The sequence below is a fragment of the Poecile atricapillus genome, chromosome 30 (assembly GCF_030490865.1).
Source record: "Poecile atricapillus isolate bPoeAtr1 chromosome 30, bPoeAtr1.hap1, whole genome shotgun sequence".
NCBI classification, from domain to species: Eukaryota; Metazoa; Chordata; class Aves; order Passeriformes; family Paridae; genus Poecile; species Poecile atricapillus.
This window is the reverse complement of record NC_081278.1, coordinates 4,331,724-4,358,374: the sequence shown is the minus strand read 5'-3', so window position 1 is coordinate 4,358,374 and position 26,651 is coordinate 4,331,724. Positions and strand designations below refer to the sequence as shown.

The 26,651-nt window shown below is 51.0% G+C and overlaps 2 pseudogenes; one reads left to right on the top strand and one right to left on the bottom strand.

Moving 5' to 3' along the window:
- The window catches only part of LOC131589821 (zinc finger protein 729-like), a 217,138-nt pseudogene that overhangs the window by 29,908 nt on the left and 160,579 nt on the right, over positions 1-26,651 (top strand).
- Positions 5,944-11,817, bottom strand: LOC131589779 (serine/threonine-protein kinase pim-1-like; annotated as a pseudogene).

The following is a 26,651-nucleotide window of genomic DNA, read 5'->3' as shown; positions in this document are numbered from 1 at the left end:
TGATTCCTTACATTTACATTTAAAAAATGGTATTTTGTTGGGATCTGGCCAGACTTTGCCAATTTTGTTTCACCAGTGGGCAGGGTCAGCACCAAAGGCACAAACACCACCTGAAGGAATCAGTGTCACTTACTGCAGCTCCAAGCAGCAAAGGATCACAAAAGGAGCAGCTCAGCAATGCACCCAATCATCACTGCCAAAGATTGCCTGCAGGGATTAACAAAGATCCAGTTCCCCTCAGACTTTGCCATCCCCAGATCCACCCAGCAGCTGGGGAAGCTGTCACAGCCAAGGACTGGAGAGCCACTCCTGGACACTGGGAAATCCTGCAGGTGCCTCCAGCCACAGGTGAGCCTCAACCCCCGCTGTGAGAGAGGGCCCAGCTTTGATAGTGCTGGATAAACAAACTGACAGCACTTCTGGTGTGGGAACATCTGCTTTCATCCTCCTCTTGGGTCCCTAGCAAAGCCTGGCCAGGCCTCAAGGAGGAACCAAGGGAGTTGACTCTGACCATACACCCCAAACAAGGCCAGATGTCGGATTTCATGGCCTTGTCTGGCTTCTAAACACAGAAAGGTCAATCCATGCTTCATTGATGAGTGGATACATCTATCACAGTGCTAATGACCATGCATATTTCAGTAATGAGCAGACAGACAGATAACCTTTGGTTGGAAGGTTCATCCAGAGGTCACCTTAGGCTCAGGGCCTGTTGTTCAGGCCTCACTCAGGGCCTGTTGTTCAGACCTTGGCACTTCAGGGACGAGGTTTAGTGCTGGGCTTGACACTGCTGGGTGACTGGCTGGACTGGATGAGCTCAGAGGTATTTTCCAGCATAATGGATTCTATAATTGCAGGATTCTATCTGCTGCATTCAGCTAGCTCCATTACTTAGCAGCATTACTTTGGTCCAAAAGCCCCCTCTTGCTCAGCTCTTGTGGCCTAAGGCTTCAGCTCCTTCAGCTCCTGGTGCTGAGCTGCTCACGCTGAAGGAGATGACTCAGAGAGAAGAACAGAGTTCATCCAATTCCTTCTGGGACACAGAGAGGGGAGGTGTGAAAACAGGAGCATTGTTTGGTGTGGCCACTTCTCTGCCCTTCACACCTTTCAGGGCTTTGAAGCAGCCAAGAGCTTTCTCCAGGAGTTCAATGAAGCAGCTGTTCCTGCTCCCAGGTCTAGCTCTTCCCACTCTCTGACCTTGACTGGTTTTGTCCCTCTTGCTGTGCCCTCTGTTACCCCAGGGCTCGGTGGCTGCTGCCCAGGACTGTGGGACTGGCACAGATCAAGGGGTCGAGCCCCTCCTTTCTGTGCCCTTGAAGCTGCCTGGTCACAGCAGCATTTTCCATCTGGAAGCTCCACATGGAGAGGGAGTCTCCAGCTCTGTTCCTGGCGCAAGGTGCAGGAGCCCAGGGCTGCCATCTCAAGTCCCTGCTGGCACTGAGGGCTCCCAGGTGCCTCAGGCTGCTGTGAGACCACTGCACAGGGAGGGAAGCATGGCAGAGGCTGCACTGAAAGTCAGCTCCATGTGCTGCTGTTGGTACTGCTGGTGGTGCTGGTGTTGCTGCTGTTGCTGCTGCTACTGGTGCTGCTGGTGCTGGTGCCGCTGGTGCTGCTGCTGGTGCTGCTGCTGCTGGTGCTGCTGGCACTTCTGGTACTGCTGCTGCTGGTGCTGATGCTGCTGGTGCTGGTGATGCTTCTGGTGCTGCTGCTGGTGGTGCTGCTGGTGATGCTGATGTTGGTGATGCTTCTGGTGCTGCTGCTGCTGCTGCTGCTGCTGGTGCTGCTGCTGGTGGTCATGGTGCTGCTGCTGCTGCTTCTGATGCTGCTGGCACTGCTGGTGCTGCTGGCACTGCTGCTGGTACTGCTGCTTCTGCTGCTGGTGATGCTGGTGCTGCTTCTGGTGCAGCTGCTGCTGCTGGTTCTGCTGCTGCTGGCACTGCTGCTGCTGGCACTGCTGGTGCCACTGCTGCTGCTGCTGCTGGTACTGCTGGTGCTGCTGGTGCTGCTGGTGCTGGTGCTGCTGGTGATGCTGATGTTGGTGATACTTCTGGTGCTGCTGCTGCTGGTGCTGGTGGTCCTGGTGCTGCTGCTGCTGGTGCTGGCGGTGATGCTGGTATTGCTCATGCTGCTTCTGGGGCAGCTGCTGCTGCTGGTATTGCTACTGCTGGCACTGCTGCTGCTGGTACCGCTGCTGCTTCTACTGCTGCTGTTGTTGCTGCGGAAACTGCTGTTGCTGCTGGTGCTGCTGCTGCTGGTGCTGCTGCTGGTACTGCTGCTGGTGCTGCTCCTAATGCTGCTGCTGCGTTGGTGCTGGTGCTGCTGCTGGAGCTGCTTATGCTGCTGCTGGTGCTGCTGTTCCTGCTGGTGCTATTCTTGCTGCTGCTGGCACTGCAGGTGCTGCTGGCACTGCTGGTGCTGGTGGTGATGCTGGTGCTGCTGGTGCTGTTGCTGCTGGTCATACTGCTGGTACTGCTGGTGCTGCTCAGGCTGGTGCTGCTGGTGATGGTGGTGGTGCTTCTGCTGCTACTGCTGCTGGCACTGCTGGTTCTGCTGCCACTGGTGCTGCTGCTGAAACTGCTGGTGCTGCTGGTGCTGCTGCTGCTGGTACTGCTGCTGCTACTGGTGGTGCTGGTGCTGGTGCTGCTGCTGGTGCTGGTGCTGCTGCTGGTGGTGCTGGTGCTGGTGCTGCTGCTGGTGGTGTTGCTGCTGCTGCTGGTGGTGCTGCTGCTGCTGGTGGTGGTGCTGGTTCTGGTGCTGCTAGTGCTGCTGCTGCTGGTGATGCTTCTGGTGCTGCTGCTGCTGGTGGTGCTGCTGGTGGTGCTGCTGCTGCTGCCAGTGGTGCTGCTGCTGGTGCTGCTGGCACTTCTGGTGCTGCTGCTGCTGGTACTGCTGCTGGTACTGCTGCTGGTACTGCTGGTGCTGCTGGTGCTGCTGGTGATGCTTCTGCTGCTGTTGCTGCTGCTGCTGATGTTGGTAAAGCTTCTGGTGCTGGTCCTGCTGGTGCTGGTCCTGCTGATGTTGGTGATGCTTCTGGTGCTGCTGCTGGTGGTCCTGGTGCTGCTGCTGCTGCTTCTGATGCTGCTGGTGGTGCTGTTGCTGCTGCCAGTGGTGCTGCTGGTGGTGCTGCTGCTGCTGGTGCTGCTGGTGCTGCTGGCACTTCTGGTGCTGCTGCTGCTGGTGCTGCTGCTGCTGCTGCTGCTGGTGGTGCTGATGCTGGTGGTCCTGGTGCTGCTGCTGCTGCTTCTGATGCTACTGGCACTGCTGGTGCTGCTGGCACTGCTGCTGGTACTGCTGCTTCTGCTGCTGCTGCTGGTGATGCTGGTGCTGCTGCTGATGGTGGTGATGCTTCTGCTGCTGCTGTTGTTGCTGCTGAAACTGCTGTTGCTGCTGGTGCTGGTACTGCTGCTAATGTTGGTGATGCTTCTGGTGCTGCTGCTGGTGCTGCTCCCTGGTGCTACTGGTGCTGCTGGTGCTGGTGCTGCTGTTGGTGCTGGTGTTGCTGATGTTGGTGATGCTTCTGGTGCTGCTGGTGCTGGTGGTCCTGGTGCTGCTAGTGCTGCTTCTGATGCTGCTGGCACTGCTGGTGCTGCTGGCACTGCTGCTGGTACGGCTGCTGCTGCTGCTGGTGATGCTGGTGCTGCTGCTGCTGGTGCTGGTGGCGAAGCTGGTATTGCTCGTGCTGCTTCTGGTGCAGCTGCTGCTGCTGGTTCTCCTGCTGCTGGTACTGCTGCTGCTGGTGCTGCTGGTGCTGACACTGCTGGTGCCACTGCTGCTGGTGCTGCTGCTGTTGTGGCTGCTGCTGCTGCTGGTGCTGCTGCTGCTGGTGCGATCATTTTTCCAGCACTGCCCCAGACTGAGGGATCAGATCCAGGCACTGCTGCTGCTCCCTCGGGACCAGCCCCAGTTTGGTTGTTGCTGTCAGTGCCAGCAGAAGCCATGGCTGGAGCAGTGGGTGCTGACAGTGCCCCAAGGCCCGGGGCTGGAGGGGTCCTTGGGCTGGGGCTGGGAGGGAGCTGCCCCTTGTTCTCCCTCTGCCTCACGCAGAGCTGGGCCGGGCACAAGTGGGGCAGCAGAGCCAACAGGGAGCCTGCGAGTCTCTTCCAGCCGTGCCTGCTCCGAGTTTGGCCTTGGAGCTTCAGGTGGGCAAAGGCAGCTGCTCTGCTCCCTCTGCGTGTTCCCGTGTTCAGCAGTGCTGCTCCATCAGTCTGTGCCCAGCAACGGGGAAAAGCCTCAGCCCTGCAGGGCCAGGAGCTGCCGGGCTCTGCCTGAGCAGCTCAGCCAGCGGGAAGGGAGCTGCTCCACACGGGAACCAAGAGGAAAGGACACCTCTTTTTCATAGCATGATTTCTGTTTTAAGGGGAAAAATGTGGAAAAAGAAAAAATCTTCTAAAAAATGTGAAAAATAAAAAGTGTGCAGTGAAAAATCTTCTATAACTTGGAATTAAGGCGTAATTGGTCTTTTGAAACATAAAACTCAGTTATTTACTTTGTAAACATGCTGATGGCATGATGCATCTTACTGGCCTCAGGAACCTTTTTGAAAAAGTTTTTGGGGTTTGATTCCAATATTGTTCTTTTAAATTGTGGTGAAATTGGAGTGAAGCAAGAAGAAACTGCTTTGCGCCTTGCCAGCTCCAAGCAGCACTGGGAATCTAAACTCTGTCAAACCCCAAATCCTTTAGAAGATGCCCTTCCTTCTCACCCTGTGAATGAGCTGCACATTCCCTTTCAAACATTCAGGGGTTTCTTAAAGATGCAAAGTCCCACTTAGAGCTTTTTGCGCTGGTTTGGAAGTGCAGAAGGGCGATTCTTCATTCATCAGCTCCAGACTGCACTGCCTCAGGAACACAGCAGTGGCACTTCTAGAGGAGGAAGAGAGTGCAATTGCACAATTCCAGCCAAAAAGAAAGGAAGAGTGGGACATAGAAAACATCCTGTGCAGATGCAGGCATTCAGCTGGGACTGTGGAGAGTTTGGCTTCTTGCCAATTGGATGTGTGTCCCTAACAGCAATCTCTTGGCCTGCAGGAGAGTCTCACTCACCTGCAAAAGCAGAAAGCTCAGGCGGTGTGCTGGGAACGGGCTCGTGTGATGCAAAGCTGTCAGAGCAATGTGAGGGCAGACTGAGCCCAGCTGTGCCTGGGGCTGAGCCCAGCAGAGCCCTGGCAGAGCCCAGAGCAGCCTCAGCATCCGCAGAGCCCGGCTGCAAAGAGAGAAACCAGAAACAGCCCGTCAGCTGCAGGCTCCTGTCCCCTTGTCCCAGCCACCCGCGGTGCCCAGGCCATGCTGGTCGTGCTCAGAGCTGGGCCCAAAGCTGCCCATCACTGCTGCCTCTGGGAGCAGAGCAGGAGGGCAGGACATGTGCCCAGCCTGCAGCCAGCCACGGCAGATCCAGCCCCTCAGCAGCTGCCCAGAGACAAAAAGCAGCTTGGCAGCCAACTGAAGAATTGGTTGCATCCACCCCAGCCAAGGGGGGAACCTTTGGTGCTGGCCAGGCTGTGCCATGCCCAGATCTGGGAGCATCCCCTGGCTGTGGACTCACCTGCAAATTGGGCGTGGAGCGAGTCTTTGAAGAAGACATGCCAGAATTGAAATCCATCATCTTCAGCTGGCCAGATGGAGGAAGAGATTGCCATCCTTGAGGTTGCCCTTGGTGTCTCCAGCAGCAGCCCCACCTGATAACAACTTCTCCAGGGGCTCCTTCTCCTTGCCTACGGGCCAGACCAGGCTGTCAGTGCTCTGTCCAGGGTCCCAGCCATCAGTGAAGCAGACAAGCAAAACCAGGGGGAATGGTGGCCAGCAGTGCTTGCCACACCAGGTGTCCAGCTCAGCTTCAGCCCAAGAGCTGTGTGTTCCCTTCTGATGACCCCTGCTCAGAGCTACAGGCAGGACAAAAACAGCCTGGTTTGCTTTGCCCCCGATTGCCAAGAAATGTGTGGAGCTGTTACCTGCCAGGCCCTTGGATCCAACTGTGCATGTGGATCTCTCCCATCTCCTAGGGCAGATGAACACCCTGCATCCAAGGATGGCGGAAAAGGTCTTCTAAGGATGGCCTGTCCAAGGGTTGCATGGACAAACACCTCTTAATAATATCTTGGCATTCTGAAGAGAGAAACCAGGAATCAGCAGTCAGTTGGAGAAGTTGCCGCCCCCTTGCAATGCCCAGGCCATGCTGGGTGTGCCCAGAGCTGGGCCTAAACCTCCCCATGGATTCACTGTTTGCAGGAGAGCAGGACATGTGCCACCTCCTCAGCAGCTGCCAGAGCAGGATGCTCATGAGCCCGCTGCTGTCTCCCAAGCCCGGTGTTCCTCCTGTGCCCAGAGATGAGGATTCACCTTGGGAGAGCCGTCGTGGGAACAAGATCCGTCCCCAGATCATCTGCTGGCCCCTCATGAATGGGTGCTTCCCGATGACCAGCTGGTATAGCAGGAGGCCCAGGGACCAGATTGTTGCTGCCTGGCCATGGTAGCGTTGCTGGTGGATCCACTCAGGTGGGCTGTAGGACAGGGTTCCTGTGGAACACAGATGGAGCTCATCAGGGAGATGCTGCTGCTCCCAGAGCCTCGCCCCAGCATCCCTGGGCATGTGGGGGCTGCCCCAGCGGCACACGGGGTGACCCACTGCCCTCTCGCCAGCACCTGGGACTTGGCTACAAACCCAGGGCTGGAAAAGAAGCTACTGCTGCTGGAAGAGGGCAGCAGAAGCACTGGGGAGGCCCAACCATGATAAGCAAATAAAAACCCACCCCATGGTAGAGAAAAACACACTCTCCTCCCTGCCTGCATGGCCTCCAAAAAATTGTTAATAAGCCAAGGCAAACGTGGGGAGCAGAGGAGTTCAAGCCCTTCCTCGCTGACGCACCAAACTCTCTGGGGCATGGGGTCAGACCCCTGCCCTCTGCTACCCCCATGGGGGTTTTTGACAGGCTGGCTGTCCCAGCCCCAGACCAGGGCACAGTGGGTGCTGAAGGCTGTTGGCAGGGCTGGGAGCTGGCCCCCCTCACACCCCCATTCAAATCAATTTGGCTCAAGCATTAATCCCATCCTGGCAGCAACACGGGGAATCCCCGGTGCCACACCCAGGCTGGGCCATGAGATGGCCAGGAGCATCCCCTGCCAGGGCTCACCTGCAAACTGGGTGTAGGCTGTGTCTTGCAGGAAGGCGCCACAGCCAAAGTCGATCAATTTCAGCTGCCCTGTGGCCAGGTCGAGCAGGATGTTCTCCGGTTTTATGTCCCTGTGCAGGACCCCGCAGCTGGTGCAGTGCTGCACGGCCTCCAGCAGCTGCCTAAACAGCCCCCGCGCCTCCTCCTCCGGCAGGAACCTCCGCTCCGCCAGCAAATGCGAGAGGTCCTGGCACCGCTCTGGACGCTCCAACACTAACACGAAGCTGTCGGGGAGCTCAAGCCACTCCAGCAGCTGAATGATTGCAGCACAGCCAGAGGACACCCTGTCCAGCAGCACGATCTCCAGGGGAGCACGGGTGCCGTCGGGCTGCGGGAGGAGCACGGTGCTGTCAGTGGGGCTGAGGCCATGCCAGGGCTCTGGGACCCCTCAGCCAGCCCGGGATGCTCTGCACACCTCGCTCACCCCACACCCGCTCTCCCCGCAGGGCTCTCGGCGGCTCCCACCCTGCCGGGCCCCGGCTCATCCCTGCCCGGCACGCCCCGGCTTCTGCCGCTGGCCCCGCTCACTCACCAGCTCGCCCCAGAGCCGGACGCGATCCCGCGGCACGCATTTGATGGCCACCTGTGAGCAAGGAGCAGCAGAGGGTTGAGCTCGCTGCCCGCCCCGCCGCACCCCCGCCATCTCCTCCGCCCCCTCCTCCTCCTCCTCCTCCTCCTCTGCCCACCGCTCACCGGGGCACCGTCCAAGAGTCGCGTGGCCGCGAAGACGCTGCCGAAGCCGCCGCGCCCCAGCAGCGGGCCCAGCTTGTAGCGCTGCTGCAGGGCCTCCTGCGCCTTCCCTGGCGGCGAGTCGCGGCCATCAGCGCTCGACCCGGGGCCAGGAACGGCCCCCGAGCGCTCCCCGACCTCCCCGGGCCGGGCATCCGCAGGCGTTCCCTCATTGGAACGCGGCAGCGGCGGCTCGGGGCCAGCGGCCGCGCTGCTGAGCGGCGGAGCTCGGGCCGGGGAAGCCGCAGCGGAGGCGGCGGCAGCGGCCGCGCCGCCTGTGTCCTCCGCGGGCCCCGGGAGGAGCCGGGGCCGGGGGCAGGGCCGGGGCCGGGGGCAGGGCCGGGGCCGGGGCCGGAGCCTGCATCGGGGCCGGGGCCGGGATCGGGCCAGGCGGAGCCAAAGGGCAGCGATTCCGCCCCAGCCCCAGGCAATGATGCCCGCCCAGCAGCGCCAGCGCCAGCACAGCCAGAGCCGGGCGGAGGCGAGACCACGGCGGGACGGCCGCGGACGGGGCCGGGGCCGGGGCAGCCCCGCAAGGGCCCGTGGGCGGGGCCGGGGGCGGGCCGGGGGCATGGCCCGGGCGGGCACGGGGAGAGGGAACCTGGAAGAGGAGGGGACGTAGGAAAAGGGAGACCCGGAGGGAATGTGGGACAGTGGGAAAGGGAGAGGAGAGACAGAAAATTGATAAATTGGCTGCTTTCGCTGCTTCCACTGCTGCTGCTGCCGCCGCTGCTGCCGCTGCCGCCGCTGCTGCCGCTGCCGCTGCTGCTGCCGCTGCAACTGAAGCACCGGGACCGTTTGTCCCCGTGTCCGTTTGTCCGTTGCCCGCTCGGCCCCGCCCCGAGCCCCGCGCTCCCCAGGCAGCCCCTGAGCCTGGCCAAACACGGGAACTTTCCCTTGTTGAGCCAAGAGCCAGAGTCTTGACTCCTGCACAGGGGCACAGGAATGCCCTTGGTTGCTGCTGTGCCTCGTCCCTGCTGAGGGTCAGACACCATCTGAGCACATTCCCTGAATGCAGAAGTTGTACCTGAACCAAGCACTGCAGTTGTGTCTCCAGCATTGCTTTCCAATTAAACAGGGGAAGGCAAACTGCGTATAGCTCATGGTATTTTACAGTGTCTAAAACTTGCCAAGTCTCAGATCTTAGAGGTGAGCTCCATTTGGAATGAATGGGATGGAGAAAGTGCAAGATGGAAAAGAGAAACATAAAAATAAATAGAGAAAAATAGAGAAAAACATATTGGTTGTTTCTTTTGATTTTATTTTCATTTCATAAAAAGGTTGTTTCAATTTTCCCAGAATCTTCTCCCCAGTCCTGTCTGTTCTTTCCAAAAACCTGTCCTGGAGAAGAAGGCACAGCTCCTGTCACAAGATGTGCCCCCAGCTGCAGCTTCTCTTGGCTTCCCACACAGTGACTGCAGCACAACTCTTGCAGCAAAGCAGGACAAATATTTGAAGAACTTGACAACTTGTTCTTTCTTTTCCTTCTGGACAGTGGAGTTGTGCCATTGGTAAGGTTTTCACTGTTACTCTTCTAGCCAAAGAAAACATGATGAGGTACCAGGAATTGTTGGGGAATACATGCCTGGCTGAATGTGGAGAAAGAATCTCCAGAGCCTGCAGCCAGCAGTGGAGAGCTAATCATTCCAATAGCCCCATGGACATCTTGAAAGTGATCTGGAACATGAAGATGGGCTGACAGAGGGTGTTTGTTTCTGTGTTCAGTTTAGATGATTCCACATCTCTTGCAGTGGTAGAAATCAAGAGCACAATCAGTTGATGAGAAGCATCAGAACATGATAAGCTGGACCTCTCAGTGGATGACAGAAAGACTGTGAAAAGGAGAAATGCAGGGAATGACTTGGTGAACTTTGTGTGTAAGAAGGGTCATTTTTTCCTAATCATTCCCAATTCATTCCCTTTGCTTCTATCCTTTTAAAAAGGCCAATTGCATCTCAGATTCCCCATGAAATGAGAACCCTGAGCTTGTGGGACTGCCTGAAAGGTGCCCTGTTCCTTTTTCTTCTGCTGCTCAGAAGAAACAATGAATAGAGTTGGGAAGTTCTAGTATTTCTTTCTCCTGCTGGATTTCTTCATTTTATTTGCCACTGCAGAGGCAATTTCTGTGATGGCCTCTGTCAGTTGATTCTATTTCAGCAGCAGCAGCAGCAAGAGGGCTGTGTTTGAGCACTGCAAATGTGACCTGTGTGGCTTTAATTCTCCTTGATTTTGTACTCAGGGAGTTGGGAGCATTTTGATCTCTACTGATCATGATGCCAGAAACAAAAATCCTGAGTTCCCTGTGACAAAAGCACAGTGGATAGCACTGATTAAAAGAGGCAATTGCAGCTGTACTGCTAAAATTCAAGTGGCAAGCAGAAGAGGGGCAAGAGCAGCCGGGATCTACAATTGCCAAGGCAAAGGCACCAACAGCCTCCTGCTGTCACCTCAGGGTGAGTAAAACAGTGCTGAAAACAGCGCTGGAACCCAATCCTTTCTTCCTCTGAGGGCTGGCTGAGGGCAGCAGAGCCGGGCCCTGAGGAATCAGGGCTGTTTGTGGGGGATTGTTGCTGTAGTCCAGAACTGCCCTGGGAAAAGCCCTGGGAAGCCGAGGCAGGAGCAGGTGGGAAGGGCCGGTGCTGCTGCTGCTCCTGGCCGGGAGCCCCGGCCGGGCCGGGCCGGCGCCCGCTGCGCTGCGGCTGCTGCTGCTGCCAGAGCCGGGCGGGACTTGGGGACAGGGAATGGACACGGGGGGACAGCAAAGGCCTTGGGGGCTGCAGGGATGTTGGCACTGGGGCCAGCGCCAGCACAGAGCTTCAGCCCGCAATGAACCCCGAGGGAAACGCTGGGGAAAGGCTCCATTCAGCCTTTCTTTACTTGGTGCTGTGAAGGGACCAAAATAAAAGGAGAAGGAGCAGGGCCTGACCCTTTCTCCTTTGGGAGGAGCCCCTGGGGCTGTGAGGGGCTGTGAGGGGCTGTGAGAGGATGTGAGGGTCCATGAGAGGTCCTGTGGGGCCATGAGGGGCTGTGAGAGGCCAAGAGAGGTTCTATGGGGCAATGAGAGGGTCTATGGGGCCATGAGGGGCTGTGAGGGGCCATGAGGAGCCTCAGCCCTGGCAGGAGGGGTCCCCACCATGTCCCCAGGGCAGAGCAGCCGTGAGGGGCCGCGAGTGCAGACGTGGCAGCAGAGTGGACTTGGGGCACCTCTGGGAAAGGATGAGACACTTCCACATCTCCAAACCACACTAAACCCACCATTAACAGGAATTTCCATCTTTAGAATCCACTGGCAACTTGGAGTTGAGTGTACAGTTTAATTCTGGTGGGAAAAGCAAGGGAATTTTCCCAGTGTGTGACATCCAGCCATTTTTATTCGTGTCTAAGATTTAAAAGTCTTGACAGTGAAAAGTAATACTAATAAATAATAATAACAACAAGAACAAGAAATAAAGCCCTGAATCCCAACAATCAGCCCAGGAACATGTTTTTGTTTGTAGTAATAGATTCGTCCTAAAAAAATAAATGAATTAGATTTTATTTGTAATTCAGACAAAAGATGTTTCATCTTTTTCCAAGGTTCTGGTCCCCTTCCTCCAGGGTCATTTCCTTTACTCACCCACTTTCTAATAGGTAGAAGGGAGTTAAGGGCAACAGAAAAGGCAACAGCTCCTGTTTCAAAGGGAAGCAGCCACCACTCCAGTGAACCTGAATTGCCCCCAGGCACGTGTGTGCACTTGAAGGGTGAGCAGGTGTTGGGGACAGAGATCTCGCACTCCTTCTAAGGCTGTGAGAAACCCACAAGTGGCAAAGTATCATTGCAGGTCAACTCCTGTTGAAATTCCATTCCCCCACACCCTCCAAATGGGCAGGCAGGGCTGGGCTCTGGCAGGGTTCAGTTTTGAGTGCCTTGTGCTCCCTGGCATGGAAGTGATCCTATGAACTCTGGTACTGATGGACTGTGGTATGGCTGCTGAAAGAGGAGGGTGAATCTCAGCAGACAGGAAAGTCTCTTCTTCTCCTTTCTCCCTGCAGAACCCCTTCTCCAAAGAGAAATGCCTGTGCCAGGTTTCCATGAGACCCCTTCCCTCAGTGTCTGACCCACTGTGTGGTCTGCAGGAGCCAAAGCCAGAGGAGTCCCAATATCAGTCACCCCACGGTCCCCACACAGCAGGAGAAAGCACTGCTTGCAGTGGGGCTGCTGATCTGTGACCCATCCTGGTTCCATCCACCCCACTCCTCTCAGCCACAGACACCAGAAGGATTCCAGGAAAGCCACAGTGCTCTACCAGATGCCAGGAGCACTCCCTGCTGTGGCCTCAAGGATGCTGGGTGACCTCGTGGATGAGGATCTGTGGCTGGTGATGGAATGTGTGGATGGAGGCCCTTGACAGGAGGTTGTTGGAGACACACATGGGGCTGAAGGAGAGATGGCAGCTGTCAGTTGGGAGGGCAGGGACCCCGCTTGAGAGTCCATTGCCTTGGACACCCTCAGCCACAAGATGTCCAAGAAGTCACACAAGGCTTTGGCACTCTCAGCCTTCTTTCCCCCAAGTTCCCGCTTTCTGTACATTTACGGCAGAGAACCTTGCTTGTTTCTAGAACTAGAACAAAGATCCCAGATGGAACAAGCCTTGCTGGTTTTAGTCAGAAGCATCAGTGACCAAAAGTTGTACTTCCTTTGGTTTGCTCACATCTTTGTTCCTTCTCAGTGTTCAGGCTGGGTTGTGGGGTGTCCTCATTTGCTGCATTTTCTGAGTTCCTCTTGGATCCCTTGAGCAATAGGTTGTGCCCTCTGAGGATCCTTTGTGCTCCTTGGTGACCCAGGAGAACCTTCCAGGCAGTTTTTGGGGGAGCTACTGCTGTGATGTCACAGGAACGTTGCCATGTCCTTGTGGTGTTCCCATTGCTGTGGGACACAGAGGCCTCAGTGTCAGAGCGGCTCTGGGTGCCTGATCATAGCCTGAGGATCCTCCTGCCCGAGGCATTCTCAGCAGCCAGCCCAGCCCTTAACCAGTGTCCTTCTGTCCTTGCAGGGGGACAGACAATCTGTGGACATGTGCAGCACAGCCAAAATGATCCAGCAAGTGGTTGCTGCAGTTCACACTTAGGACTCTGTGGCTTCTTATGGGTATTTTTTAACCCACTGGGCCCCTGAATCGAGGATTTCCCCAGGTGCACCATATGTGCCTTTGGGTTTGCTCTGGGCTTTCTGTTCTTCCTTTGGAATAGAGGTGATTTTGAAAGAAAATTGCCATTAAGATACCATTCATTTGGGAGTGCTCCTGCCAACAACTTCTTAGAAAAGGGGTTGTTTGTAGCCAGCAGGGTGTGCACAGCATTTGAAATGGAGCCTGGGGGGGTTCTGTTCCCCAAGAGGAGAGTCTGTGGCAGCAGATCCTGGCACTCCTTCCGTTTGCTCACCCAGCCAAAAACTGGACACAGCCTTGTATTTTGTGCCGTTCTCTTGCTTGCTGTGTGATCCAAAAGGACTGTGACTCCAGGAGGGAAGTTGTGAAAGTAAAATGCTTTCTGTTGGCATTGACTTGTTGTGTGGGATTTTCCCGCAGAGGCAGCTTTTTCTCCTAACAGCGTCTGGCTCAGATGAAGGTCCCCTCACACATGGATACTGGGAAGCTCCTTCTTCAGTGAGCAGGAAAGGAACCTTTGGTGTTCAGAGATCCCAGCTGTTCCTTTTCAACACCAGTATGAGCCCAGTTAGCTCCAGTATGATCCTTGTCACATGGCAGCATTCCCAGTACGGTCCCATTTGCCTCTGACTAGATCAATCCAGTCAGTCCCAGTATGATAGCACTGGCTCCCAACATGCTCCCAGTTGCTCCCAGTCACCCCCAGTATGGGGGATGATGTGCATGGTGTGTTCCCAGTCATTCTCAGATATCCCAGTATGAGTCCAGTCAGTCCCAGTATGATCCAAAATTGGATTGCTGGGAGGCTTCATGGAATCCTGGAGACCACTGTGACACTCTAGGGCCCCATGGAACCGTGGTTGACACCAGGTTGGCTGGGAGTGTTGATGTGCTGCAGGGTAGGAGGGCTCTGTACAGGGACCTGGACAGGCTGGATCCAGGGCCCAAACCCAACAAGGTGAGGTTTAACAAGTCCAAATGTCAGGTCCTGCACTTTGGCCACAACAACCCCTGCAGTGCTACAGGCTGGGGACAGAGTGGCTGGACAGCAGCCAGGCAGAAAGAGACCTGGGGCACTGATGGACAGCAGGCTGGGCATGAGCCAGCAGTGTGCCCAGGTGGCCAAGAAGGCAAATGGCTCCTGGCCTGGATCAGGAACAGTGTGGCCAGCAGGAGCAGGGCAGGGATTCCTCCCCTCTACTCTGCACTGGTTGGGCAGCACCTCGAGTGCTGTGTCCAGTTCTGGGCCCCCAATTTAGGAAGGCCATGGATGGGCTGGAGCATGTCCAGAGAAGGGCAACAAGGCTGGTGAGGGCTCTGGAGCACAAGTCCTGTAAGTGATAGTAAAAGATCTCAAAATGGTAGAAAATTTGGGGACTTAGAAAGAAAGTTAGGTTTGGAAAGGCCTTGGAAAAGTTGGCCCTGGGAAATGTTAGGCCTTGTACTTGCTAAAGATCAGGTCCAACTGCACCTGTGTAATCGGTAGATGATCATGATACAATTGTTAGATATGACTGGATATAATTATTGTTTAAAGAACACGAGGAACAATGTTAGGGGGCTGGGGGTTACCAGGAGAAATCCATGCTTGGGTAAAAACAATGCATACAATAGAACAATGTAAGTTTAATAATATGTAAGTTATATAATGCTAGAGTATAAAACATGTTCAACTCAAAACCAAGATGGGTCAGATTTGGATATGTGTACCCCTGACACCCAGATCTCTTAATAAAGCACCTGCATATAATCATTTGTGATTATGTGTGTTCCTGAACGCTAACCATTTCATCAGATTTTTCTGGAATTTTCTGAGATACTTGTGGAATTTTTGTGGAATTTTGTGGGATATTGAGGAGATTTTGTGGGAGGTTTCTGGAATTTCGTGGGATTTTTGTGGAATTTTGTGGGATATTGAGGAGACTTGAAAAATTTTGAGGTATTTTTCTTAGATTTTGTGGAAATTTGTAAAGATTTTGTGGGATGTTTCTGGAATTTCGTGGGATTTTTCTGGAATGTAGTGAAAAATTGAGAAGTCTTGAAGAATTTTGAGGGATTTTTCTTAGATTTTGTGGAATTTTGTGGGATGTTTCTGGAATTTGGTAGGGTTTTGAGAAGATTTAGGGAATTTTGTAGGATGTTTCTAAAACTTTTTGGGATTTTTCTTGAGTTTTGTGGGATATTGAGGAGATTTTGTGGGATGTTTCTGGAATTTTGTGCGATTTTTTTGGTATGTTGGGGCAATTGTCGAGATTTTGTGGGATGTTTATAAAATTCTGTTGGATTTTTATGGGCTTTGGTGTGATTTTGAGAAGACATGAAGAATTTTGAGGGATTTTTCTTAGATTTTGGTGATATTTGTGGAGATTATGTGGGTTGTTTCTGGAATTTGGTAGGGTTTTGAGAAGATTTAGGGTTTTTTTTTTTCAGTAATTTCATGGGCTGTTTCAGGAATTTTATGGGATTTTGAAAAAATTCGAATAATTTTGAAGGATTTTTCTTGAACATTGTGGGATTATCTTGGATTTTGACGGATTTTTCTTGAATTTTGTGGAATATTGGGAAAATTTAAACAATTTTGGGAAATGTTTCTGGAATTTTGTGGGATTTTTTTTGGAATGTTGTGGAATTTTGTGCAATTTTGAAGAGACTTGAAGAATTTTCAGGGATTTTTCCTAGATTTTGTCAAAATTTGTGGAGTTTTTGTGGGATGTTTCTGGAATTTTGTGGATTGTTGTGAAATTTTGTGGGATTTTGAGGAGACTGGAAGAATTTTGAAACATTTTTCATAGATTGTGTGGAAATTGGAGATTTTGTGGGATGTTTGTGGAATTTTGTGGGATTTTGAGGAGGTTTAGAGAATTTTGTGGGATGTTTCTGGAAATTTGTGGATTTCTGTGGGATTTTGTGGGATTTTGTGGTATTTTGAAAAATTTTGAAAAGACATGAAGAATTTTGAGCTATTTTTCTAGATTGTGTGGAAATTTGTAATGATTTTGTGGGATTTTCTGGAATTTGGTAGGGATTGAGAAGGTTTAGGGAATTTTGTGGGATGTTTCTGGAATTTTGTGGGATTTTTCTGGAATTTTGTGGGGATTTTCAAGACTTTTGCGGGATTTTTCATAGATTTTATGTAAATTACAGGAGATTTTTTGGGATGTTTCTGGAATGTGGTGGGATTTTGCGAAGATTTTTCTTAGATTTTGTGGAATGTTTCTGGAATTTTTTGGGATGTTTCTGGAAGTTCGTACAATTTCTGTGGTATTTTGTGGGATTTTTGTGGAATTTTGTGTGATTTTGAGAAGACATGAAGAATTTTAAGGGATTTTTCTTAGATTTTGGTGAAATTTGTGGAGAGTTTGTGGGATGTTTCTGGAATTTGGTAGGGTTTTGAGAAGATTTATAGAATTTTGTGGGATGTTTCTGGAATTTTTGGGGATGTTTCTGAAATTTTGTGGGATTTTTGTGGAATTTTAAAGGATTTTGAGGAGACTTCAAGAATTTTGAGGGATTTTTCTTAGATTTTGTGGAAATGAGAGGAGATTTTTTGGATGTTTCTGATATTTGGTGGGATTTTGAGAAGATTTTGGGAATTTTTGTGGGATGTTTCTGAAATTTTGTGGGATATTTTAGGAATTTGGTAGGATTTCTGTGGTATTTTGTGGGATTTTTGTAGAATTTTGTGGGATTTTTGTAGAATTTTGTGGGATTTTGTGGAGACTTGAAGAATTTTGAGGGATTTTTCTTAGATTCTGTGGAAATTTGTGGAAGTTTTGTGGGATGTTTCTGGAATTTGGTGGGGTTTTGAGTAGATTTAGGGAATTTTGTGGGATTTTTTCACAGTTCCATGATGCTTTTCAAGAATTTTGTGGGATTTTCTGAAAATTTAAAGAGTCAGATATTTCTGGAATTTTTTGGCATGTTTCTGGAATTTTGTAGGATTTTTTTGGAATGTTGTGGAGTTTTGAGGAGGCTTGAAGAATTCTGAAGGATTTTTCTTAGATTGTGTGGAAATTTGTAAAGATTTTGTGGGATGTTTCTGGAATTTGGTAGGGTTTTGAGAAGATTTAGCAACTTTTGTGGATTTTTGTGGAATTTTGTGGTATTTGAGGAGACTTGAAGAGTTTTGAAAGATTTTTCTTAGATTGTGTGAAAATTGGAGGAGATTTTGTGGGATGTTTGTGGAATTTGGTGGGGTTTTGAGAAGGTTTAGGGGATTTTGAGGGATGTTTCTGGAATTTTGTGGGATGTTTCTGGAATTTTGTGGGATGTTTCTGGAATTTGGTAGGATTTCTGTGGGATTTTGTGGGATTTTGTGGAATTTTGAATGCTTTTGAGGAGACATGAAGAATTTTAAGGTATTTTTCTAGATTTTGAGGTGATTTGTAATGATTTTGTGGGATGTTCTGGAAATTTGTGGGATTTTTCTGGAATTTTGTGGGGATTTTCAAGAATTTTGAGGGATTTCTCTTAGATTTTATGGAAATTAGAGGAGATTTTTTGGGATGTTTCTGGTCTTTGGTGGGATTTTGAGAAGATTTTTGGAATTTTGTGGGATGTTTCTAGAATTTTGTGGGGTGTTTCAGGAATTTGGTAGGATTTCTGTGGTATTTTGTGGGATTTTTGTGGAATTTTGTGGGATTTTAAGAAGACATGAAGAATTTTGAGGTATTTTTCTAGATTGTCTGGAAATTTCTAATAATTTTGTGGGATTTTTGGTGAATTTGGTAGAGTTTTGAGTAGATTTCGGGAATTTCGTGGGATTTTTGTATAATGTTGTGGGCTATTGAGGAGACTTGAAGAATTTTGAGGGATTTTTTGTAGATTTTTGTGGAAATTTGTAATGATTTTGTGGGATGTTTCTGGAATTTTGGGGGGTTTGGAGACAATTTAGGGAATTTTGTGGGATTTTTTCTGGAATTTTGTGGGATGTTTCTAAAATTTTGTGGAGATTTTCATGATTTCTGGAATTTTTCTTAGATTGTGTGGAAATTGGAGGAGATTTTCTGGGATGTTTTTGGGATTTGGTAGGGTTTTTACAAGATCTAGGGAATTTTGTGGGATTTTTGTTGGAATTTTTGGGATATTGAGGAGACTTGAAGATTTTTGAGGCATTTTTCTCAGATTTTGTAGAAATTTGTGGAGATTTTGTGGGATGTTTCTGGAATTAGTAGGGTTTTGAGAAGATTTAAGAAATTTTGTGGGATTTTATTTGAATTTTGAGGGATTTTGAGGAGACATGAATAATTCCGTGGGATTTTGGAGCAGTGCCTACAACTCCCGTGATGCTCCGCGGCACCTTTAAACCATATTATAAGGGCGCCTACAGCTCCCATCATCCCCCGCGCCCCATGGAGCCCTGGTACAGCCCCCCCAAGCGCCCGCCCGGACCCCGAAGGGTCCCCAGATTCCCCTCCCTGACTTCCAGGTGTTTCCCTGGACCCCCAAGTGTTCCTCCTGACTCCGAATTGTCCCACAGAATCCTTATGTGCTCCTCCATGTGCCCACCCGGCTCCCCCAAATGTCCTCCAGACCCCCAGGTGCTCTCTAAATTCCCTTCCCAGACCTGAGACTGCCCCAAATGTTCCCCAGAAAAGTCTCCATAGACCCCAAAGTGGCCCCTTTTACCCTGTCTGAGAATGCTTTGGGATGTCAGTCCCAGGTGGGCGATGTCAGACATGCTGAGGCTCGGGGTGAGGAGCAGGTTGTCCAAACAGGGGCAGCCCAAAAGGGGCTCATTCTTCTCTGTGACCAGACCTCCTAAGGAGACATTCAGCATCAGGATTGTAAAGAATAAATTGTAACCTCCTGATCAGTACACAAAGATGTTTTACAGTTTGAAGAGTAGAATGTTGTCACTGTAAGGGGCCTTCTTTGTTAATATACCTCATGTTGTGTCATGTTTAGTAAATACCAATATTGTTGTACCAGCCTTGTTAATGCCACCTGGCCTTGTCTATTGCCTCTGCTGCTCCCGGCACCCCCCAATGGCACCGATGACAGCACCCAGTGTGTAGATGAGCCGAACTCCCATGGGGGGTAGCACCCAGGGGAAGTGGGATTAACATCCCAAGACCCCAAGAATCAGCGAGCCATGGCACAAACTGGACTCCAAACTACACTGAGGAGCAAGGGAGAACATTGAGCAACTGACTGATGTTCCGGACCTTGTTGTTATAACTACACGACATTTACTATCCATGACTACCCTAGGTTTACAATGAACCAGCGTCTTCCTAGAGACTCTCCTGAAGATGGAATCCCCATCTCTGCCTTGTTGCAAAGTTGAACACCTCCTTTTCTGGGTTGTCCATTGGGAACAGCAGTGGTCGAGCTCCCCCACCTAGATCTGACCTCAATAAAGGCATTAAAAAGGAGCTGCTCTCCTTGCCTATTCTTTTCAGAAGGACTGACCCCATGGCAGAGTGACCCACGCTGCAGCACTGTGAGGGGGCTGTTCCTCATGGGATGGACTCAGCTTGGAGAAGTTCCTGGAGAAGTCTCCGGTGGGAGAGAGCCCAGGGTGCAGCAGGGGAACGACTCCTGTCCCTGAGCAGGGGGAAAAGCCCCGGGGGATGGAGTGACCATGGCCCCATTCCCTGTGTCCCTGCACTGCCGGGGGAGGAGGCACAGCTGGGAGAAGGGAGGGGTGAGGGGAGCTGGTTTTAAGGGTTTTCATTTAATTCTCATGATCCTGCTCTGAGTTTTTGGAGTTTTCTGCCAGAAATCTCTCTCCTCCCACACTCATCCACAGGGATTTGAGGCAGTTTTCCCTTTTTGGGGAAAATCCCAACAATGCACTGATGCTCCTAATTAGAGGTGGAGAAAAGAGGCTAGGGCTTCCCGCTGAGCCGGAGCCACCGAACACCCAGGGCTGGGAAAGGCGGGCCGGGAGCTGCGGAGAACTTTGTATCCGGAGCTCAATGGCAGCTCGGGCCGGGCCCGTTCCAGGGCTGTTCCTCATGTCCGCCCTTCCCCTCACACAGCCCGGGGGGCCCTGAGAGCGCGGGGCGGGGCTGTGCCGTGTGCAGAGCCCGCTGCTGGCTGCGATTGGCTGCTGCTGCCGTCACTCATGGTTCTGGCGCGCTCTGATTGGGCAGAGCGGGGACAAGCCCGGCCCCGCTGGCGCCCCCAGGGCGGCCGTGGGGCAGGAGAGCCGCCATTGCCGGAGCGTCTGTGCGGGCCCGGGAGCGGCGGCAGCAGCGGCCGGAGCCCGGTGAGGCGGCGGCGGAGCTCGGAGGCGGCCCCGGCCATCGCAGGTGGGAGCCGCGCTCGGTTCTGCGGGGGCTCGGGGCTCGCTGCGGGCCCGGGAGGGGGCGGCATGGGGCTGTGGCCGGTGAGTTGTGCCGTGGCCGGCCCGTGTTGGCCCTGGCGTGAGGGCGCTGCGGGAGCGGCTGCCCGCGGTCTCCTTCCCGCTGGGGCCTCGGCAGGAGCCGGTGCCGGAGCAGCGCTGGCTCGTCCCGGTTCGTGTCGATAGCCCGGAGGTGGCTGCGCTGTGCCCGGGGCTGGGCGGGAAAATTCCCGGTGCCAAGGGTTTGTGTCCCCAAAGGAGCCAGAGGAGTGGTGTGAAAGTGACTTTATTGCTGCCCAAAGGGAGAGGCCATGGGGCATTTGCCATGCGCTCTCTCCAGTTGCTGGAGGACGCGGCCTCGGTTTTATCCTAATTTTCCCGGCCGTATGTCCCTCTCCCTTTCCCCACTGGCGGAGGTGCTTGGAAGGTTCAGACTTCCCGATCTGCCTCCTGCATGTCCCAGTTAAGATGTACACCTCACTTTTCTATAACATCTGATATTGATGGCTCTGTTAAGTCTTTGTTCTTCTGGAAGTTCAGGAATTTAGCGGGACTTTGTCAGAGTAGCGGTCCTTGTCAATTAGTAACATTTTCTGAAACTGATGCTTTCTCCCATTGCTTCCTTACGTGCAAATCCTTGTCCCTATCTGCAAGCAGATTCACTCATTGACTCTGGCTTTTCTTCCTGTGTGTTTGATTTTGGGATTGCTCTCAGTGCCCTCATTCGCTGTCCTTTTGTAGCTGTTTCTGGTTCAGGAGGTCTGGCTGCCCCCTGCATCCCCTTGCTCACCTGCTGAATGAGCTGCACTCAGCAAGGTTGGGCATGGTGAAAAGATGAGAGTTGCTGTAGAACATAAGAGGAGAAACAGCATTCGTTTAACCCATGGTCTGCCAGGGAACCACAAAAAAGTTGCCCATTCCCATCCTTTCCACATATGGACCGGTACATGAGCTCTTTTCTTATATCCTTTGTTATCTGTTTCTCCACTTTTCCTTTGTGATCTATTTTCCAACAGCAGTTTGAGTCATTTAATTTTCCACAAACTCTGCCTCCTTTTTCTGCTAAAAGATAATCTGACTCCATCCCATGGTGAAATGTTGTATTCCTCATCTGAGCAGATTGGTTGTGAAGAAAGTCAGGAATTGGAGCTGTCTGGTTGGGTATTATTTTGAGGACATCCTGTAATCTAATTATGCCATGTAAATGATAAATGGGTTCTCTGGCACCTGATATGAATTTGTTAGGGTTCCCAGGGGCTGGTCCATGGTGTTGCAGGATGTGTTCTGGTGGCCGTTCATCTTTTCCCCATTTTTGGGTGCTCCCTCCAGCCAGGGCTCCATCAATTGTTGGCTTTTCTCTAATTAAATCAACACATCAGTTGTATTCCCAACTGATTTCCCTTAACTTGTGGTACCAAAAAAAGCCTCAGTGCTCTAATTCACCCTATATGACATAGAAATTGAGAGCACAAGTTGAGGTGGGGAGTGGGATGATCCCCCCATTTTTTTAGTGAAGTTTTCACAACATTCTCAATTTGCTGTTTTCCTTTTCAGCTTAACCTCTTTCTGCTGCAGAGTCAGATATCCTCACCATGGGCTCTGCCTTTAGCTGTGCAAATTCCCCTTGTGCCAGCAGGCAGAGCTTGGGGTGAGGGGCAGAGGGGATCAGCCCAATTCCTCCCCCAGGCAGGAAGACCCTGGTACACTGTCCATGCTTTGCTCCAGAGGTGTTGATTTGCATTTCTAAAGCTCCTCTCATGGCTGTCTGGAATGAAGCTTCTCTTCCAGGGCAGCCTTGGGATGACTCACATGGAGCCTCCCCACAATCTGCTTTTTTTTCTTTTTCTTTTTTTTTTTCAACAATTTTCTATTAACTCTTTACATTTTAAAGGGCCTCCTTTCAAGCTCTTCTAGTTTTTAAAATGCAGCTTAAAGGTGAACATGGAAAAACCCATACCATAATTTTGTCATCACTAAGAGCCATGCACAAACATAAAAACAGAAATTAGAAAGCAATCAAGTGTTTTCTTTTTCTTCTCCTCTGACTAAAAACTGATTCTCACACCACTGGCCCAAACAGAACTGACAGTAGAGAAGTAGAATTATTACAAAAAATTATTCTAATGGTGTAATCCTTTCACTGCAACTGTGAAAAGCAAGAACTCTCCAACAATGCCTTTGGAGAAATAAAGCATTACTTGATTCTGAACCACATATAGTCTGCATGTGCAGAGAAAATCATTCCATGACATGTGAGTTTTACTAGATGTTTCCTAAACTTTGCACAGTCTGAACCCATAGAAATCCATTGGTTTTGTGTTCATTGTTTCCAGGTTGTGGAGTCCTTAGTGTTTGGTTTCCTGTTGCACCCAGATTTCTGTATCTCTGATGTGAATTAGGTCTGCACTCCTGCATTTCCTGCTCAGCCTTTTCCAGGCCAGGTGTCTCCAGCTGTGCCAGGGCAGTGTCTGGGGTAGATGTTGGTTGATGTTTGCTGCTGGCCTTGATGTTTTGTTGATGGTCATTGTCTTTGTGGGAATCTTTTGGGCTCTTCCCAGTCTGTTGACATGTTAAGCTCATCTCTGCTGAGTGGTGGAACATCCCTTTAAAAAACCCTTTAAAATTCCCTTCCCCAAGGCAAATGCAAACCAAGCCTGACTGGAGAAATCAGATAAAAAATAATTTTACACTTGGTATATTTTCCCAGAATCTAATCCCAGCCAGCCCAGAGTGTAATTGAGATCCAGAGTGGAATTCTCACGGTGCCTTCCCCAGCAGCTGTGGCGAGGGCAGGCACAGAAAGCCCTGAAGCTCCAGCAGTGCCAGCCAGGATTGTCCCGCAGTGGCTGGAGATGCCAAAGGAGGGTGCCCAGGCCGAGGATTTCAGCAGAGGGTCTGTGGGCAGGCCCAGGGGCTTCCCCCGCTGGGGAGCCCTGGCTGCTGCTGCCTTGCCTTCAGTGCAAGCTCAGGGGCAGCCTCCCATCCTCCTGCTGCAGCCAGGAAATCCAAATCTGTCTCGTTAGGGACTTTTGGATTAGGTTCTTTTTCCCTTTGAACTGAAGATTGACGAGAGGGAGGCAGTTTTCTCTTGTTCCGTCTCAGTTGTTTATTTTTTCCTTATCAGCATTACAAGGTACAAGGAGCTATGTGCACTATGATAGAAAAGGGTAAAATGGCTAACAAAGATCTTCTTCAAGGTCTTTTATATGTCCATTTACCCAATTAACAGATGCCAACTAAATTATTTTTCTTAGTGACCCAATGACCCAACACCTGTGTGCTGCACTGCGGCATTTTTTACCCAATCACTTACTACTACCCAAAAACCCCTAGGAGAAGAACATGAAGAAGAAAGAAGGACAAGAGACAACACCCTAAATCCTCCATCTTGTCTCCTGTTCTCTAAACTACTTTTTCACCCAGTGATTTAAGAAACTTTCTAATCTACACACTTACACTTTTCCTATCTAATTTTAACATTTGTTTTCATGTATCACCATGAAAACATGCTCATGAATTTAATATTGTATGAAATTCAGTGTTTCTTTGAATCTTAGAACTAAGTATTAGAAACAAGGGCACACACTCTGTATCTCAGACTCCAACACAAATCTCTGGGGCTTCAGAGCCCTTGAGCCGAGGCTGAGGGGTCCCCCCGTGTTCAGCTGTGCTGGGGCTGTTTCTGTGCTCAGGGACACTTAGAATGAGCTGTGTCACTTGGCCACCAGAGCTGCTTCTTTCTACAGCTTTGGCAGGACCCGATGTCCTGGTTGGATGTTATGAACAGCAAAGTCCCAAGGCAGGGTCTGTGCCAGCCGAGCTTCCTGAGGGAGGGATTCCACAAGAGACAGGATTCTGGCCACAGCCTGCTTTGAATATACATCCCTGATCTCCACCCTGCACTAGGTGGAGATTTACCAGGGTAAGGAATTCCAAAGACCAATTCCAAAGGAGATAATTGAATATCTGCAATCTGAATAAGTATTTCCCTTACTCTTGCCAAAGCCAATGGCAAAGGCCGTACCCACAGAATCTTGGTTTCTATCACCAGCTTCCAAAGGTGTTTGTTTGTTTCCCCATTCATTCTTTCTACCTGACCTGAGCTCTGGGGGTGCCCGGGGTTGTGGAGGTCCCATTGTATTCCTAAAGCTGCCATAACACCCCTGAAGGATCTTTGCTGTAAAATGAGTTCCCCTGAGTCTGTTGCTTCCATAATCCCTTATTTTCTTGGAATTAATATTTTTTAGGAATCCCTTGATAACTGATCCAGTGATTGCTGAGAAGTCAGAATTGCTTTTGGCACCCTGTTAGCTGCCCTGGTGTCACCAGAAGATATTTAAGCCTTCCTGCTCAGGGCATTTCAGTGCCAGGCTCTTACATGCACAGCCAGCTCTGCAGGTTGAGCTGATATGGGGGCTGTGACCTGGGCTTTGTCTAATTCCCTTTCCTTAACAATAGCGAGTCTTGTAATTCTTCCCCCTTCTGCTGCCCTTGAAAGCCCATCCATAAACACATTTTCTCCCTTAGGCCAGGGAATGTCTCATAAATCTCTCCCAGCCCTGGTCTGGAGCTCTGTCACTGGAATGCAGTCATGGGTTTCTTCCCAGCCCCCTCTCCAGGCCGTTCAAACAGGAGGCTGGGTTAAACCCTTCTTCTGTTCTCAATTCTAAATCCTCCTGTGCCACTGAACAAGTTTCACACTGTAATCACTGAGCTCTGCTCATCCATTTAGAGTCTCTGTTGGGGTACAAAGCTTTAACTTGATGCCAGACTTGAACATAGGAGATCCTCCTGCCATCGGTTTTTGGGCCTCAGTTCCCATTAAAGCTGTGGCAAGTTTAGTTTACTTTTTCACATGCATACCGTAACATTGAGACTATCTGGGGTTAAAAAATCACACAATGCTCTGGCTAGAACAGAGACTCCTCAATCCAGCTCCTGCAATTCCCTAATTATCCTAAGAATTGCTGCAGCTCCTTTTTAGTCCTGGGAAGTGTTATTTCTGAGATTCCCCAGACCCTCTCTGGGTTAATACACCACAAGCCTTCAGTCAAAATAGGTCCCAGATATTTAACCTTTTTATCCACTATTTGTGCTTTTTCCCCCAAGTACTCAAAGATGCTTTTTAGCCTGAAAATTAAGCGATTGCACAGAGGTTTCTTCTACTTCTCCTCCTGATTGGAGCAAGTCATCCACATCCTGCATTAACCCAGTCCCTGGGGCTGGGGTAAATTCCTTTGATATTTCTTGCAAGGCTTGCCCAAATAAGGCCAGTGCTTTCGTGCATCCCTGCAGAAGGACCGTCCATGTGTTCAGCATTTTCCCTTCTACCTCTTGTTCACACTCGAAGGCAGAATTCAGTTTGCATCCTCTGTAAGTGGGCATCCCCAGAAAGCATCTTTTCCATCAACTTCTGAATGGCAGCAGTGTGAGGAGGGGACTTGGTTCAGGATGTTATAAGGATCTGAGACTGTGGGGTGCTGTCACGATCCGCAAGGTGGGATTCGTGATGTGGTTCTTTTAGTCGGTCTTAGAGTACAAAAGATTATCAGCAAACCAAGGACTTAAACAGCAAAACACACTTTATTGAGTGCTCATCAGCACTAATATGCGATAGAGAGAGAGAAAGGAGAAAGCAAAGCATAAGGAAAAGAGAGTAAGGGGATTATAGCTACCAACGTCGGAGTCCACTCAGCTGTCCAACGACGCAGAGTCTTCTGTCCGTTGGGGAGATCTCAAAGGAAGGTAAGTTTGGGGTATAATTTTATAGTCTTTTGCAAAGCGAGGGGCGCAGGGCCAAAAACAGAGGAGATTGATGATCATTGTGATGAATTCCATTGCGCAGGGGACAGGTGTAGGGTACAGCGCGATCCATGTCGTGCAGGTCTCTGCTCACCAGCAGGAACGAGGGCAATGTGTGGTGGAAAACCCATTGCACAGGGTACCACGCACAAACCTCTGTTCACCAGCTGGAACGAGAGCCATGAGTCGTGGAAAACCCGTTGCGCAGGTTACCAAGCCTCTGCTCACCAGCAGGAACGCGATCAGTGTACCGTGCAACCACCTGCAAACAATCACTTAGCAAACATCCACCTCAGCTAGGCCCAAACCCCCAAACCAAGTCCCTTGTGATATTCAGGGTCTCAGTCTCTGTCCTTGAGACGGTTGTGAGACAGATGAGGGAATCTTCGAACCGTCTCTTACACCACCCCGTGGCTCACAGTCGTCGAGGTCTTTCTGCACGATGTTGTAGTGCTGCTGCAGAATTCTTCGTTGAAGTCTTCAGGACTCGTTACAGTTGGTAGTATATCCCGGAAAA